Raw genomic sequence first — 18825 nt, forward strand, 5'->3', positions numbered from 1 at the left:
GAACGGTGGACCTGAAGTTCAACCATATTAAAAATATTGTCCAGTGAATAATAACAAGATCCAACTACATGCTCTGTAGAGCTATTTTTATTATAAAGAAAATTTGGAAAGTGAGAAAAACCTTACATATAACCACTAAACTTAAGAAGCTTATTAATATCAGAAAAAGTAGACTTCAAGACAGGATTCTAGAGACAAAGGGTAATTCATGATAAAGGGGTCAGTTTAGGACAATAAACATGCAAGTGCCCAATAATAGGACTTCAAAATGGAGAAAGCAAAAATGGACATATTTAAAGGAAAAGACAATCCACAAGCACAGTTGATTTTAACACCTCTCAGCAACTGACAAAACTCAAAAATATAGAAAACTTGACAACTTGACAAAAACTCAAAAATATAGAAAATATGAACACCACTATTAACCACCTTGATCTAATTGGTTTTCATGGAACACTTTACCAACAGCTACAGAATATACATTCTTTTCAAGTGCCTGTAGCACATTTACCAAAACAGATGTATGCCGGGCCATAGAAGTCTTAATGCATTTATAAGGGTTGAAATCCTGCAGGGTGTTCTCTGACCACAACAAAATTAAATAAAAATCAGTAACAAGATAAATGTAGTGTAAGCACCAGACAGTCGGTCCTTTTTTTTTTTTACTGTAATGCAAGCGCCTGACAAGCCATCCACTTGAAAGATCACTATTTCAAAAGAACACATTGACAGCACAACACAACTGGGTAAGTAGCCAGGCTGCTCCCTGACCTCACCGCCCCCCCACACACACGCCTAAAGTTTCCTTTATTTTAGAGATCTCTGGTTGACTTAGGTAACTATTTGGCTTGTTTTTCCCTGCCTGCATTTTAATTCCTGCCCTTAAATCCACCAATGAAGAGTGAACTCAAAACACTAGGCCCCCCTCAACCCCAGGCCTACTCACTGATAATCCTCTCCAACTTCACGTAGGCTCTGGCACAGGTCATGTCCTCTCCAGAACCTGTGAATACTAAACCTCAGTGTCCTTTCTCTCTCACACACACACACACACACACACACACAATTTCCAGTAATAACCCAATAGTTATTACTGAAGGAGTCTTGCAATTGGAAGAAGGGCTGGTCCAGCCACATTGGTTCAGAAAAGGGAGATGTCTGGGGGTGAGTTCACTGGGCCCAGGTGAGCTCCCCCAGGCGTTTCTAGCTGATAGCCACACCACCGATAGGCTGAGACCAAAATAATTGGCAGAGTCGGCAAGATTCCTTGATTGCTCTTGCACTTAAATAAGAGGAAAGCCTTTTAGCTACGACTGGTTTACTGAGAACCCAAGCGAGTAACAATCCAGGAAAGGAACACCAGTTGCCAGGATCCGTCACACTGCTGTGTGCTTTTGCCTGTTACCTCTCTCATTTGTTGCCTGCGGCATTCATCCCAAATGTCTCCCCAGAGCAGCAGGGTCAAGGCCATATTGTCTGACAAGAAGATTGGCCCAGTAGTTATAAAAGCCTTAACTATTAATGTATGTAAGGGTCCTCCATGCCTCGAAGCCTAGGGGAGTTAAGGAGAGTACACTGGATCACAAGACTGTTGCCACGCCCGAGGAGAGGCTCTGGGCTGAAGGCGTGAGGAAAGGCTATCCATCACTCCACCCCTTCACCCCACAAGCAAGGACAGGAGACCTCCACTGGGCCCACCTGGTCAGTGAGTGGGCCCAGACAATACATCCTAACCCGAGTGAAATAGCCTTGCAAATGGAAACCAGTGGCACCACGAAAGGGAAATGCAGCAGAGGACTATGGTCTCTGAGTCACTGCCTCCCTCCCTGCTGTCATTTTGAGTCCCCTGACCCAGCGGGATATCGTGGGTTCAATCCCTGGTGTGATGCTACTAAAAAAAAAAAAAAAAAAGGACAAATATAAATGTCCAAAACATCTGCAGCCAGTATCCCCTAAAAACTCAGGGGGTCCATCAGTCCCTTGACAAATGCAAAACCTCTGTGAAAGGTTCCTGGGGGCGTTGCTCAGTGCCATGGCACGCCTACTGCCAGGTCTTGGACATTAATACTTCAGAGGTCTAGGGGCTTTTCCCAAAGTGAGTATTGCACTCATGGAGGCAGACCCCAACCCCAGAGGGGTCACGGAAAGCAAAGTTGGCTGCCTAGGAAGAGGGTGCACAAGAATATCATCCACAGATTTTCCAGCAACAACATGAGATTAGGGTTAACAGGAGAAAATCACAAAGTAGAAACTGAGATCAGAAACTATATTTTAGGGACGCCTGGGTGGCTCAGTGGTTGGGCTCTGCCTTCGGCTCAGGGCATGATCCTTGGGGTTCAGGGATCGGTCCCCCATTGGGCTCCCTGAGGGGAGCCTGCTTCTCCCTCAACCTTTGCCTATGTCTCTGCCTCCCTCTGTGTCTCTCATGAATGAGTAGATAGGATCTTTAAACAGGGAGGAAGGGAGGGAGGGAGGGAGGGAGGGAGGGAGGGAGGGAGGGAGGGAGGGAGGAAGGGAGGAAGGGAGGAAGGGAGGAAGGGAGGAAGGAAGGAAGGAACTGTACCTTAACTGAAACTCAAGCCTTTAAGATTTTATGCAGCAGGAAAGAGAAGGGAATTGATTGGCTCTCACAGGTGTGGGGGTTGGGTTCTGCATTATCACTCCCAGTGGCTGAAATGCTTTCACTGGCCGGTACGTCCAGAGACCACATGACTCATAACCTGCTAAAGATCCATCCGGGTTATAGGCTTGTGTCTCCCGAGATGCCACAGATCCGGAGCCCCCTCTGCTTTCACCTGATCAGTGCAGAACCAAGAAACCTACCTCACACGGCTCCCCTGCCGCCAGAAGAAAAGCTGCCAGGGTTAGGAGACCTGCAGTGATGAGGAAGACGGAGAAGGGAAGGTCCAGGCCCCAGAGCACCCACTTGTACCAGGGCCCTCCCTCTCATCACTGGGATATTTACTGCCGGTGCAGTGCCCACCCTTCCATCACAGTGAGGACAGCTAAGACTCTCAGTGAATGGAGAACATTAAGGAGGCTCATCACCTGCTGCACAAAGGTAGCTGGCTCCGTTGGTAAAGGGCTCTGCACCTGCTCCCACTGCATGTGTGGGAGTGGGGTTTCCCCCACACCAGCCAGCAACGATTCTCAGACAGCAGCTGGGTGCCCTAAGACTCAGCTCAATTCTGACGCTATCCACTTAGAGATCACATCAGATTCCACCGGCTAAAGTTTCAGTCCTAAACCCCTTTTGGGTTTTTATGAAGGCTTCATTACATTGGCACAATTGATTAAATCATTGATAGTTGGCGATTAAATGCAATCTCCAGGCTCTCGCTTCTCCCCCTCTTGAGGGGGTGGGACTCAAAGTTCCAACCTGCTAGTCCCCTGATTGGCTCCATTGGCAACCAGCCCCCATCCTTAGCAGAGTTCCAAAAGTCAGCTTATTAATATAACAAAAGACAACTTTATCCTTCTTATCACTTAGGAAATTCCAAGGATTTATTAGCTCTGTGCCAGAAATGGGGACAAAGACCAAGTATACATTTATCATGAATCACAACATCACACAGCCCATCCCTGTTTTCAAACATGGATCCCTTAGAGCAAAACAATCTTAACAGAAGTTACTGGCATATTACTAGAATCCCATTCAGTCATTGATAACTATCCAATCACGTCCTGTGAAAATGTCTCCTATGGTGAGGCCACTCAGGTTTGCAGGCTACCATTCAGTCCAGTCGGGTTCCAAAGGCAGGAGTGGTCTCAATGATACCTGCACCCTTTTGGGCATCTGGGGTTGTCCAGCTAAGGACTGTATCTCCTTTTGCTCAGAGCCTCTTTCAAGGTGTGAATGTAATATTTATTTTCCCTCATCACATAACCCATGTATTCAATCCTTTACTTATAGCCATTATTTTTCCTTCTCTCCATTTATACTTCCATTTTCCCCCTTTGGAAGGGACATAAGGTTTGGCCATTGTGCTGGTCTAGATTTCCAAGCAGGATGTTGTCCATTCATCTTGATACTGCCTCCCATAAACCAAGCAGCTCTTGTTGGCCAGGTGAGAGCTGTTTCTAGGGCACCATCCACATGACAGTTGGTTCTGATGGCTCCTCAGGTGGCTCCAAAGGCTATCCCAGAGGAAGTCTCCGTGCTTGTGGATGCAGCGTGCTCCTGTGTGAATGATTTCCGTATTATTATAGAACACTTCTGGGCATGGCCTTCCTTACTGGAGCGTTTCTCAGACACCACACCCCAGACATTGTGAGCATCTCAGGTTGCATGATTCCAGGTATACCCTGGAAGCGTCTCAATCAGTGCCCAAGAGCAGGCTAATAACTGTCGCTCAAATAGCATACACCAGCCGCAACATCTGCCATCTGAGAACTTTCTGGTCCAAGGTCCCCCAGTCACCACTGGGAGGCGGTGGCGAGCACGCTATAAAAGCACCTCTGCCCATTGTCTGTCCACAAGATCTTTTCCAAAAGATGCAGTTTTATTCAATCACAAAGCAAAGTTAACATAATTGCAGAGCAGTTTCAGGATTCCAAACTCAATGACATTTCACCTCACGTTTAACTTTGCTTTGTAAAAAAAACAAACAACAAACAAACAAAAAAACCTTTGCTTTGTGTGGCACATACGGAGCCAAGTCCAATAATACAAAGTCACACCACAAAGATAACCCAAGGGGCAAGAAGTTAACGAAACAGGCGTGAAGTCGGTCTGTGAGCAGGCGGTTGAGATGAGGCCCCTGTGCTGTCTTGTCCGGGTCAGGTGTCGACACTTACTGCTTATTACATTCAACACTGGATCTGCAGGGTTATGTCCAGAGATCAGGGGACAGAGCCTTTGGTGGCAGCTGCCTTTCTAAGGTGGTTGGCTATGAAACAGCACCTAGGGAGTCCGACAGTCTGCTCCCAAAGTCCGCCTTTTTCAAGGAGTGTCATCAGCCTTGGGCCTTTGCACGGCTCCTGGTTCTAGTGATCATCCTCTCAGTTCTTCCAGAGAGGTTCACACGGCCTCAGAGATGAACAGTCCTTAGTCCTATCGCTCTGTGCTGGCTTTGGAGCTATCCGGCCATAGCTACAACGCCCTTGGGCTGCTTACGTCACTGCTTGGCATGAGTGACTCCATCCTGCTCTCCGTGAAGGTGCTCATGGGCTTTTGCCCTAAGCCCCAGTCTGTAGGACTACAGGTGGCAGACACTTCCACAGTCACATGTGAGTGGGGATCACGGGGGTCCAACGGCTTAAAGATTTTATTTTTATTTATTTGTGAGAGACACAGAGACAGAGATAGAGGCAGAGACGCAGGCAGAGGGAGAAGCAGGCTCCATGCAGGGAGCCCAACGTGGGACTCAATTCCGGGTCCCCAGGATCAGGCCCCAGCTGAAGGCGGCGCTAAACCGCTGAGCCACCAGGGCTGCCCCACCTTCCGTAATTCAGACATGACCTGCTTTTGTTCAGGTCTCTACTGAAATATAGCTTTATTTTGGGTAGTCTTAGCAATAAGAGTTAGCAAAATTCCCAGATGTAGACCATGCATTCTCCAAAATCCAAATAAACTACCCAAATGCTCACTTCTTGTTTGGTTCTAGTGACAGTTATTTTTAGTTACTTGCATGATATCCCGGTGGCTCCTGCCCAGGTCGATCCTGAGAATTTCACTGCTTGAGTAAATCCTTGGACCCTTCCTGGATTTATCAACCAGGACTAGCTGGTCACGTGCATCATCATCACGTTCTAGTCAGTCCCAGCCTGATCTTCATGTTTCCAATCTTTCGTAATGTCATTACTGTAGATTATCACACTTGTGACCTGCATCAAGTCCGAATCCCTTCTGACCACATCATGACAGTAGCTGGTGAGATCAGATAACCAAAGGCAGCTTGGTAAACGTAGATCCGGATCCTTCCCATGCGGAGGCGGAGGCAGAGGGAGAGGCAGGCTTCCTGCTGAGCAGGGAGTCCCATGTGGGCTCCATCCCAGGACCCCAGGATTATGACCTGAGCCAAAGGCAGATGCTTAACCAACTGAGCCACCCAGGCGCCCTTTGTTGTTCAGTTTGGTAACAGTTGTTACAGGTGCAGAAGTGGCCTCCTTAGTCCTGTCCAGTGGCTGAATATTCCTATTATCATAAACCCAATCCTGCAGGGCTGGCATACAAAGCATATCAGCTGCTTTACCTGGGGTGTTCCAGTTGGTATTTATAAGAGGGGGAGCAGTCCCCCTTCTCAGGATAGACACACCTCACAGGGGCTCTCATCCAGACCACCCAAAGGCCTGTTCCATCAGCTATAACCTCTTGTATGTCCGGATCAAGTGCGGCCATATCGGTTCAACTCACTTCTGACACTACCTCCCCCGAGATAGCATCGGATTCCTGTTGGAGGAGACCGTCCCACCCACGGACCCACTAACTAGACCCAGACCATCAGAAGCTCCTTACCCCTCCCCTGACCTTGGCATGTATATTCCCCACTGTTCCTGTACTCGGAGCCCCTTGAAGAATGTAGCCTTGACAGATGAATGTGTTTCAAGGCCAGCTGGGCAATATGTGACTGAACCCCACCACGGCCTCTGTATCAACTCGTAGGATTCTCGCGGGCGGGTGTGGAGATCTACTCATCGTGCAGCTGCCCAAGGGAGACTTTGTCTAAATACTGGGCTTATGAAACCTGCCCCCTACCAGGCTACAGTGGTCCACCTCTTTTTCCAGTCTCCTTGCCCTTCCTGTATGGAGGCTGGTTTCAAATTTCACCCAGAGAGCTCCTGAGGCTGCAAACCCAAGAATTCCATAGTTTAGGGGTTCAGTCCCACAAGACTGCATGTGCACCACTCCCATTTCAGACACCGGTCACAAGGTCAGGTTTTCACCTGTGCTTCTGACCGACTGGCCATAAATCAGACCCCTCCCTTGTGTTCAATTAATTTGCTAGAGCAGCTCACAGAATTCGAGAAACTCTTTTACTCACTAGGTTACCATTTTATTGTAAAAAGATGTAACTCAGGAGCAGCCAGATGGAAGAGCTGCAGAAGGCAAGGTGTGTGGGCAAGGGGCACAGAGACTCCATGCTCTCTAGGGGCCCCACTCTTCTGAATCTCCGCAGGCTCACCAACCTGGAAGCTCTCTAAACCTGTTCTTGTGGGGTTTTGTGGAGGTTTCATTACATAGGCACGACTGATTTAATCATCAGCCACTGGATTGAACTCCATCGCCAGCCTCTCTCTCCTCCCCAGAGGCCAAGGGATGTGACTCAAAGTTCCAACCCTCTAATCACATGGCTGGCTCCACTGGAAACCCACCCCCATCCTAAATGAGTTCCAAAAGTCACCTTATTAACCTAACACCTCCAGCGCTCTCACCACGTAGGACATTCCAAAGGTCTTAGGGGCCCTGCCCCAACAACAGGGACAAAGATCAGATATGTATTTATTATAAATCACAGTCTCACAAATGGGTTTATCATTTACGTGACCAGTGACCCAAATGACCCTTTCTCCATTTCCAACTCTGAAGAGGCTCACTTACCCACAGGGGAGAGAAATTTTTTTGCAAGGTCCTCCCCCTAATTAGGGGGCATTGCTCCTACATGTTATCAGGATTGTTAAAACCATCCACAAGGCACTGGAGGGTACGGACGATGCTTACTGGACACGGAGAAGACGGTCCCCCAGACACCCAGACACTTCGGACTCCTGCCACCCCAGAAGGGTCTCCCCTCCAGCAAATTTCCTTCAATAGAAAAGGTGGCCCGCTCCTTCCCCAGTAAACTCCTGGTCCAGTTTTGCCCGTTATGCGAATACAAAGGTAAACCTTTCTCAGGAGTTACGAACACTTGGGAGTCCTGGCAACTTGCTTTCTGGACAACTGTTCTTTGAACTCCAGGCCCTGAAACTGGCATTCTCCCAGCTACAGTCCCCTCTCTGCCATCCACCCTCCTGCCACACACCTGCCCTGTGACCCCTAACCCATCCTTGCTCCTCCTTCTGCCTCCTTTACCAACCTCTAGGACTTGCCGTCACCTAAGCACCTGGTGGCCCTAAGAACCTGGTGGCCCCCTAGGGCTTGTCCCACTTCCCAGAGGGAATCGCCCCCATACCATCTGGTGGTCCACTGAGATAATAAAAATGCACAGTTTGGGCCCCTATCAGGCACCAGGGGCCAAGTCAATGTCGTTATAGGAAATCCCTCTAAATTCTCTGGAGGGAATTCTTCTACCTACAAGGCATTCCCCGTGAAACACTCAAAGGTACACAAACCCGTTCAGATGTAACCACGAGGCCATTGACCTCGGCTTCCTCTGCTGGTGGCCCCCTGGCCCACTCTTTCCAAACACGGGTGCATTGACACCACCATGGCATAGAGGACAAACCCAAGCTCCTGTCCGTCCTGGTAGGACTCACCAGGTGGATGCTGGCAACTCTTCCTCCCTCGGCGAGGACAGAAAGCACTCCTGGATACGGCATGACGCCGGCAATGAAACCCAACGACCAGTCATTAGAGATGTGATGATAGGAGTCATGAAGCCTACAATGTCCTGCTGTGACAGTCCCATGTGGCTACTTTTATGCAGTTCCCAATGGGATTTATATTTTTATTTTTTAGAGTGATCGAGTGGGGAGTGGGGGAGAACTGAGGGAGAGCGAACATCTTGAGCGGGCTCCACATCCAGCATGGAGCCCGACACGGGGCTCGATCTCATGACCCTGAGATCCTGGCTTGAGCCGAAATCAAGATTTGGATGCTAAACTGACTGTTCCATCCAGGCGCCCCCACAATGGGATATTCACACAGCCCTACAATCATATGTAACCCCTGCCACCAGGATTTAAATACCTCACAGTAAGAGAATGGTTTGGAGCCTTCCACTGGTGACATTATGTGGAGGGGTCCCTCCAGGGCCGTGGTCTGGGCCTCCGGTGCACCGGCACAGGCCACCTACACACACAAACCCCGAGGCCCAGCCTCATCAGTCACGTCCCTGGGCAGCAGCTGGTTCTCTGAGGCCTGAGAAACCCCGCCTGCATCTCACAGGAATCACCAGCCGTTAAACCACCGTCCACACTCACACAGGCACAGCGCCCCTTGGCAGCCGCCAGCCCGCCTCAGCTTTCCTCCCGGGGCCAAGTTCCACTCAAGTGCTCCCCACACTGGGCAACGACCCCTCCCAGCGTCTCCGGAGCAAACGGCTAAGGGCTTTCAGCCTGAGCGCCTTCCCCCAGCACCAGCCCAATACGTGCCCCTCGAGCACCAGCTTCTGGAACCCCACTGGGCTCCTTTAGAGCCCGTGGCCCTCCCAGCTCCCACCCAGTACCCTGTGAACAAGCTCCTGTTCTCCTCAGGTGAGGACTCTGGCTTGGCACCGCCCCGGAGACCTCCTGGGTGGAGGGGCCTTCGGGAGGGCTAACCCTGACCTTGGCCCCAGCACCCACCTCCCCAGCAGCTCGTGCAGGGCCACGTGAGTTCAGGTCACAGGGGGCGGTTCATGCCTTCACCACCTGGGCTCAGGCCTTCCCTCCCCACAGGCCAGTGATCCCTGAAATGGATCAAAGTCTTGCCCAGGCCCTCAATCTTGCTCGATTCTTGCCCCCTGGGCCTTCACACCCCTTGCGCTCCCCACACAATTGTTAGAACCCCCCCAGAATTCTACTTTCTGTCATCTGGGGCAATCCTCAAGCTCTCACTCTCCAGGACAGTGGCTTTTCTTTCTGTCCTGATTCCACACCTCCCTTCCTTCTGATTTCCCCAGCAGCTCGCCATTGACTTCATACCGGTGAGCTGATGGAGGCCGACAGTCCAGGGTGACGCCGCACCCCTGAATCCCTCCCCAGGTGGAGACGCTCCAGCAGGAGCCACCTCCCTGCCAGCCGCCAACACGATGGCTCGGGGCGCTGGCTAACGAAGCTAAAATTCTCGCTGAACTCCAGGAAGCAGAAATCCTCTCCCGGGGCCCCACCAGTGGCATGGTTTGGGAATCCAAAAGAAAGAGAAACTCTGCTTGGTCGACATGAGCCATGGAGTGAGAGCTCAAGGCACAGCCGTCCCGCTAGTCGGGATAACCCATCGCAGCTGCTGGGCCCTGGGGAGGCGGCCCAGCTCGTCAGACGCTGAGGCTCTCTGGGCTGCGCACGCTGGGTGACAGGGTAGGTGGGCCCCGGGGCTCACATCGCACAGACACGGGCTGAAGTAACACCACTCTGGCCCACGGTTGCACCACTGGATGGAAAAGCAGGCGATGTTGGAGCCGCCCGTCGGCGGGGCTCAGGCCAGCAGGCCACGAGTCTGGGCGGCAAGGGGATTGGAGTTGTTTTTTTGCCTTTTTTTTTTTTTTTAAAGATTTTATTTATTCATGAGACACACAGAGAGAGGGGCAGAGACGTAGACAGGGAGCCTGACGTGGGACTTGATCCCACGACAGCAGGATCACACCCCGAGCCAAAGGCAGCCGCTCAACCGCTGAGCCGCCCAGGCGTCCCGAGGTTGAATCTCTTTGGGCAACGAGCCCTCGCAAGCCCCCAAGTGTCCTCCGACGGACACTCCCTCCCCCCAGCGTCTGTGCCGCACATGTGGCTGCAAGCTAACTGGCCGTCTGACTGTGGGTCCGAGACCTTGCCGACGGCCCAACAGGTGAAGATACTCCACAATATTACCTAAATCTTTGAAGAGATTCCCAGGGCCTCTGAGATCACCAAGCTACTCTCACGGCCGGACGCCAGGTCTGGGGCTGTGGCTTCGCACTGGATTTCAGGCCAGCGCCGTGTAATCATTACAAGGTTCGCTGCTAGAATCTTGATTAGGTGCGAACTCGGTTAACCGTGCTCTCCCGGACTTTTAACCCATCGGCTACCAACGCTGCCGAGTTGCTCCCCAGGGGCTCCCCTGCCTGAGGCATCACAGCCTGGCTGACTGCTGGTCCTGGAGGCAAGTGTCTGACTTGAGCTTCCGATTGCCAAGGCACCCCCTTCCAGAACGCCTATCTCAACTAACACTCGCCAGCCTCTCTAGATAAGGAGCCAGGCTGCCCCTCCACCTGCACCCCAGTTTGTTTTAGTGAGCTCTGGCTGGCTTGGATAGCTGACCCTTGGCTTCGTTTTTCCCTTCTGGGGCTTTAATTCCTGCAAGTATGTTTTAAAATCCCCAATAAAGAGTGAGCCTTTGAAACCCTAGGCCGGGCCCCACTAGTAAGCTCCCCGCTCGGAGAAGCCTGCCCGGAGGCCCACGATCCGGGTGGAACTGGAGAGTCCGGGGGCCACACGCGGTCTCTAACGGCGGGGCATCCGAGGTGCCCCCTGGGAGCACGGCGCAGGGGGTGCCCCTAACTTCCCTTGAGGCAAAGGAAGCCTGCTGCAGATCTGAGGTGCCCAGAACGCCAGACTGGGGGGCAACTTAGCCTGTTGGTCATCGCCCTTGATTTCGTTAGGTCGGACAGACGGAGCAGAGCCCCTCTAGGGGTCCCTCTACCCTGCCCCAGGGCTGCTGGCCCGAGGAGACGGAGCAGGGCAGGACCCCCAGGCCACTGCATTGCGCGGCCGCGCACCCAGGGGTCCCAGCAGGTGGCCCTGGGCAGCTCAGCTCCGCGGCAGCGCCCCCCGCCACCCCCGGCCTGGCGCGGGGAGCCCAGGGGCCTTCCTAGGCCTGCCCTGGCCCCTGTCACCCGCTCGTTCCCTCCCGCTCTGGTCAGCGGGCGCACGTCCTGGGCTTCCCCTGGAACAGCCAGCCCCCTGCGGTGGCCTCGCGCCCGGGGCCCGTGGAGCCCACTTCTGGCCCTTCCCCATCCCCGCACCTCTGGCATTTCGGCCTCATCCACCGAGACCCAGAGCTGCTTCCTGTGCTTCTGGGAGCCCCCTGGCAGCCTATGGGTGCCCCCCCCCCCCCGGGCCGGCCTCGACCCAGCACTCCCTGCTCCCAGGGCGGATGACGCTCACCTGGCCGAGCAGCACCCGCGGCCAGGGCCCAGCGCACCTGCGGGATCCTTCTCGGCCTTCTGTAGAGCACCTGCGGCCCGGCCCCGCATCTCCCGCCAGGCCTGGCTCAGCGTCATGACCAGAAGCCGAGGGGGCCGACTGGGGGCCCCGCCGCCCCGCAGGGCCCGGGCCTCACGGCCCCCTGTATGGGCTGAGGCCAGCCCGGATCCGTCCTCAGCTTCCTTGGTCGGGCGGACCCGGAGGGGAGCGCCTCTCCCTGAGCTCCCAACAGGGCGCAGCGCCTGACAATCACTCTCAGCTTTTTCTTTTCTTTTCCCAAAAACTTAACTGGGTTTAGCAACAGCCGCGCCATTTCGTGGTCCTCATGCATGTTTCTCCCTCCCTGCATGTTCTTCAAACTCCTGATATATGGAACCCACTGGTGACTCCTCTTCCACCAGAATACCACCCAGTTCATCAGCGGCAAACGTGAGCAACCCCGTTGCTGGGGCACCCCGGTGGCTCAGCGGTTGAGCACCTGCCCTCGGCCCAGGGCCTGATCCTGGAGACCCGGGATCCAGTCCCACGTCGGGCTCCCTGCGTGGAGCCTGCTTCTCCCTCTGCCTGTGTCTCTGCCTCTCTCTCTGTGTCTCTCATGAATAAATAAAATTAAAATCTTAAAAAACAACTTCACTGTTACCTTGTGCCAGGGGTCCTCACTGCCAGCCAGCAGCCCCTGGTCCAGCTCCAGAACCCCATCCCGGCGTCTGCTTTCTGGGGACCACTCCTAGATGAAGCTCAGCTAAAGAAAGCTTCTCGGAGGGTGCTCCCCACCTGGCTTAGGAGGACCTGGATGCAGCGCTGGGCAGAGGGAGAAGGTGGGCTTCACCACTACCCTCATTTTAGGTGAAGAGATTGGGTGCTTACAACCCTCCTGACCAATCAGGAGTGGGGGCTGCCCAGAAAGGCGGCGTGGCCTTGCTATCAATGATTCTCTTCAGCTGAGGAATTCCCCAGAGAGGGCTGACAGCTGAGGGCTGCCTGCTGGTGACAATCCCAGGGCCTGGGATATAAATCGTCTCAGGATCTGCCAGGCTGTGGGTACAGATGGAGGCTGATAGGTGGTCAGTGAACAGCGTGACATTGTCCAGATGTGAATGGAGAACATTCTCTTCTGATCAATCCAGATGTTTCAGTTAGGTAGGAAGCAAGGGCACCTGCGGACAGAGAAGGTGTGGGGCATGCTTTGTGTCAAACGTGTCTAACTTGGAAAAAGAATATGGGGCAGCGGATCCCATCCTAGAGGGTCTGTTTGCAGACTGGGACAGTCTCCCAGTTAAATTGTGGAGTATTTGATTAACTTTATTCAACTAACTGTAAAAATGTATATTTGGAACTACTTGGATACATAAATCAACCTTTTCAACTGTAATTTTTATGAAACTTAAATGCAGATCAAGTATTCCTTTTGAAAATTTAGCATCTTACTGGAGATGGGCTGTAAGTGCAAGTTACACACTGGATTTCAGAGACAAAGTATGAGAAAAAGAATGTAAAATATTCCATTACTAATTTTAAAACATGGATTACATGTTGAAATGGTAACATGTGTATATACTGCGTTAAATAAAACATAGTGATAAAATTAAATCACCTATTTCTTTTGACCTTTTTTTAGTGCGGCTTCCAGGTAATGTAAAATCGCTTCCTTGGCTTGCCTCCTACTTTTGCATGGCGCGGAGTTAGAGGTCGGTGGCAAGACACAGCCATGCGATTCTCATACTGGCCACTGGGTGGCGACCTTAGCCCAGGACCGCGATTTTCGGGCTCCAGGAGGCCGCCTCCCCCCACCAACATCAATCTCCAGGGAAATCTAGAGGAAACTGTGGAAATAGAAAAATGGGAGAAAGACCTAGGAGAGGAAAGGATGCTCTGAACCGAGGGTTGTGTGTGGCCATGGCTGTGACCCACGGCAGGAGGCTGTGGGCTCAGCTCTGGGAGAATAAAATAGAAGTGCACTGTCCGTACCCCAACTCCAGGGCTTTGGGGCAATGGGCCTGCCCCCTGCCCACCTCTGACAAGGAGGGAAGATGTGCTTGGGATAAATGCATCATGCAGAAACTCTGCTGGTGGGGAGTCAAGGAGGAGAGAAAGACCATTTCCATGGCCCCACCCCACCCTTCCCAACCCCTGCTGGGTGCTGCTTCTCCCTGGGGACTGAGCACCAACGTAGCTCGGAGCAGTCTCCTGGTGGGAAGCTCAGCGATGAGCTGTGGTTGTGGCTGGGGCTCATCCACTGCTCTGGGTCCTGAGCTCAAGGGACAGCTACCCACCAGGGGCTTTCACGTGTGTGTGTGTGTGTGTGTGTGTGTGTGTGTGTGTGTGTGTGTGTTGCAGGACCCAGTACTATGGAGTATATGCCCTGTAGGAATATACACTCCTAGGCCAAAATAAGGAGAATTCTGAGGACTTCAGCTCCTTCAAAAGATATCCACAGTCGGGAATTACAGACTTCACTGGAAACAGACATAAGGGGGTGGAAATGGACCAAGACTTAAAATGGGTGCGAAAACCATCCTAAATAAGATAATTTGCCAGCAATATCAAATTAGGACAAGAAACTAGAAAAAGAAGAGCCAAGTAGAAATAATAGGCATGAAAACCACAGTGATTGAAGTAAAGAACATAATAGAAGTATCAATAGCAGAATTAATTATGTAAGTCTTCAATAGAAAGTTTACTAGAGTGGGCTCCTGGATGGCTCAGTGGTTGAGCATCTGCCTTTGGTTCAGGCTGTGACCCCAGGGTCCTGGGATCGAGTCTCGCATCGGGCTCTCCACAGGGAGGCTGCTCCTCTCTGCCTGTGTCTCTGCATCTCTCTCATGAATAAATAAATGAAATTTTTAAAAAAAATTTACTAGAGCAGGAGAAAACATGCTGCCGTATAACTCATGAGCTGAAGAAATCATAATGGAAATAGAAAATACTTAGGACATATATTATATATCAAAATTTATGGGCATCAATGAAATAAGTGCTTTGAGGGAAATGTAAAGCCTGAAATATTCATATTAGGAAAGAGGACAGGCAGCAAATTAATGAGCCAAACAGCCAAACTAAGATGTTAGAAATCACAAATAATAAACACAACGAAATCAGGAGGCTAGTGTTACCCTGATACCAAAGCCAGATGAAACATTACCAAAAAAAGAAAAAAAAGAAAAGAAAAAGAAAAAAAAAGAAAATTGTGGAAATTGTGGAGTATCTCTCATGAGTATAAAAGTAAAAGTCTTCCATAAAATACTAGCACACCATATCCACCGGCATACTGAAAAGATGATACACCATGACCAAGTGGGTTTTATCCCAGGCTCACATAAGAACATAAGAACCGATCAGTGGAATATACCATGTTAACAGAATGAAGAAAAATCCATATGATGGCCTCAATTGACGCAGAAAAAAAACCTTTGACCAAATTCCATACCCTTTCATGATAAAAAGCACACAGAAAACTAAGACAATGAAAACTAATACAAAAGAACTAGCTTGATGCTAAGGGGCATTTATGAAAAACACACACAGGTAACATGTGTCCAGTGGCGAAGGATTGGAAGCTTTCCCCTAAGATCAGGAATAAGACCAAAGATGCCTGCTTTCACCACTGCCAGCAAATATTGTACCGGCCAGAACAATTTACACAAGGAAAAAAATTAATAAAATCATCAAAATTGGAAAGAAAAAAGTACAACTATCTCTATTTGCACATGACATGATCCTACATATAGAAAATCCCAAAGAATCAACAAGCAAGTGATTCAAGCTAATAACTTCAGGAAGGTTGCAGGGTACAAGGGCAACACACAAACATCAGTGGGGTCCTATGTACCTATAATAAACATTCTGAAAAGGAAATTAAGAAAGCTGCTCCAGGGGCACCAGTGGCTCAGTCGGTTAAGCATCCTACTCTTGGTTTCAGCTCAGGTCATGATCTGCAAAGTCAGCTTAAGATTCTCTCTCCCTCTCCCTCTGCTCCTCCTCCCACTCTCCCTCGCTTTCTCAAATAAATAAATATTTTTTACAAAAGAAGCTATTCCATTAACAGTAGCATCAAATTAATGAAATAGTACATATTCAAAGCAATTCTTAACAAAATAGGATGAGGGCTTATAATAAAAAGGGGGGAATAACTACAGCTGGGAAGGATAGGGAGAATTTGGAACCCTCATGCATCACTGGTGGGAAAGCATATGGTGCCTCTGCTGTGGAACACAGGCCAGAGAAGCCAGTGTCCGTGCCGAGAGCTGCAGAAGAAAAACCTCACTTGCGGGCAGGCAGGCAGACGCCCCCTTCCTACAGGGCCAGTGGTGATCACAAACATTGGGAAGTTGTACCAGTGGTCGGTGGGCACGTGAGAAGATCAAAACCACCACTCATTAGGGAAATGCAAATCGAAACCAGAGTGAGATAGCGTTCATACCCATTAGGATGGCAGATATATGTAAAAACCAAAAAAGAGAAATCAACTAGAATTGGTGTGGTTGGGGAAAAATTGGAACCCTCATACATCACCAGTGGGAACGCAAAATGGTGCATCTGCTGCGGAAAACCGGTATCTGTGTGGAGAGAGCTGCAGAAGAAAGACTTCACTTGAGGAACAGGGGTGCAGAGGGCAGGAGGCCAGAGTGCCTGGTGTCCATGTTGGGAGGGCCACGGGAGGCCATCACTGGGTGGGCCCAGGGTGGGGAGATCACTAAGGGACCACCTGTGTTGGGGGAGGGGCCGGGGCAGAGCCCCATGGACACCCTCAGACTAATCCTCTAACCGCCGGAACCTTCCTCCTGCAGTCTCCCTCCAGAACCTTCTATGAGCACACATCACATGGTGGTCATTGTCCAAAAGAAATGCTTTCAGGAATTCCATCCATTAGGGCAGAGTGGGTACTCAAGGGTACCGATAGGCTCTAATTGCCAGTTGAGGGCCCAAACCGCCCCCACCATGCACAATGCCAAGGAGCATTAATTCCATGAGTCTCTCCTAAGAAACCTACAGAGAATGAGCTTCCCTCAAACTGGCTACAGAGACAGGCCCAGAGGCCTGGTGGCAAACCCCAAACACACACACACACACACACACACACACACACACACACACACTTGCAGGCTGCAAGACACAGGTCACAGCAGGGAAGGGCTCCGTGGAGATATCCAACAACTATTCAAAACCGGGGACAGCAAAACACAACCATTTTCACCCATTATATTGGTGAAGGCAGTGTTGTTGTCCTGCAACGGCTGTGTGTAGTAGGAGACGTAGCACAGACATAATCTTGGGATATTCTAATTCCATCATTCCCTGTGTCCTTGAGAATGAGGCTTCTTGCCGTAGAGCAAAAAACATACCAGTGTACTCTATTTCCACGTAAGGAAAAAATGCTCTAGTCTTGAACTTGAAATGCCAGTATTTGAACTCATGAGGCATTTCATCTTTCAAAGGATTTACCTATAAATATTCCCTTGCTCTGCCCACTGGAAAGGAAACAACACAATGACCATAAGCATCCCCCTCACCCAGACTGTGGTCTTGAAATTCCTTTTCCAACTAAAAGAAAACAGGGAGTTTTCTTTTTTTTTTTTTTTAAGATTTTATTTATTTTTCCATGAGAGACACACACACAGAGAGAGAGAGAGAGAGAGAGAGAGAGAGGCAGAGGGAGAAGCAGGCTCCATGCCGGGAGCCCAACGTGGGACTTGATCCGGTGACCTGAATCAAAGGCAGAGGCTCAACCGCTGAGCCACCCAGGTATCCCTAAGCCAGAGAGTTTTAGACAAAGAGCTGACTCCAGGCCTGGGACATCTTGTTACTCCAGACAGCGAAGAAGCTCTGAAACCCTACTTGGGCCATGTCAGCACGTCTCTGACCCAAGGGGAAAAGCTCCCTCTGGTCCAGGTGGCACAATCTGAGCTTCAATAAAGACAGTAAATATGACGGATCAAAACCCTTGTATACATTTAAATGTTTATTTTTTATTTTTTTTTATTTTTAAGAGTGAGTAGGGAGGGGCAGAGGGAGAGAGAGAATCTTAAACAGGCTGCATGCCCAGCATGGTACCCGACATGGGGCTCAATCTCACGACCCCAAGATCACTAACTAACTGAGGTGAAATCAAGAGTCGGACACTTAACAGACTGAGCTGCCCAGGCACCCCAACCCTTGTATACCTTAAAATCTATAGGAATGACATAATAATTCTAAAACACTAAAACGTAATGGACTGGGTCACCTTTGGAGGATGATAAAGAACAAATGAATTATCCTGAAAATCAGTGAAAGAGAAAATGTTTCAAATTCTGTAAAGGTGGGGCACCTGGGTGGTGCAGTCAGATGGGCGACCGACTTGATTCCAGCTCAGGCCGTGATCTCTGGATCATGAAATCGAGCCCCGCCTCCGGCTCCGAGCTAAGTGTGGGCTTGGAGTCCCCCCTCTCCCCCTGCCCCTCCCCAGTGATCGCACGTGCCCTCTCCCTCTCTCAAATAAATGCAGTAATCTTTAAAAAAAAAAAATCTGTAGGGGATCCCTGGATGGCTCAGCGGTTTGGCGCCTGCCTTCAGCCCAGGGCGTGATCCTGGAGACCCGGGATCAAGTCCTACGTCAGGCTGCATGGAGCCTGCTTCTCCCTCTGCCTGTGTCTCTGCATCCCTCTTTCTCTCTCTCTCTGTGTCTCATGAATAAATAAAATCTTTAAAAAAATAAAAATAAATAAAAATAAAATTTTAAAAATCTGTAAAGGAGAAGTTGGTAACCGTTTCCCCTCCGTGTGCCATGTGAGCAGCACTGCTGCGCAATTGGCTGATAGACAGGGGCATCTCTATGGAACTATTCCAGACAATAGAGGAGAAAGAAATGTT

This window comes from Canis lupus, chromosome 3, assembly GCF_048164855.1.
Source record: "Canis lupus baileyi chromosome 3, mCanLup2.hap1, whole genome shotgun sequence".
In the NCBI taxonomy this organism is placed as follows: Eukaryota; Metazoa; Chordata; class Mammalia; order Carnivora; family Canidae; genus Canis; species Canis lupus.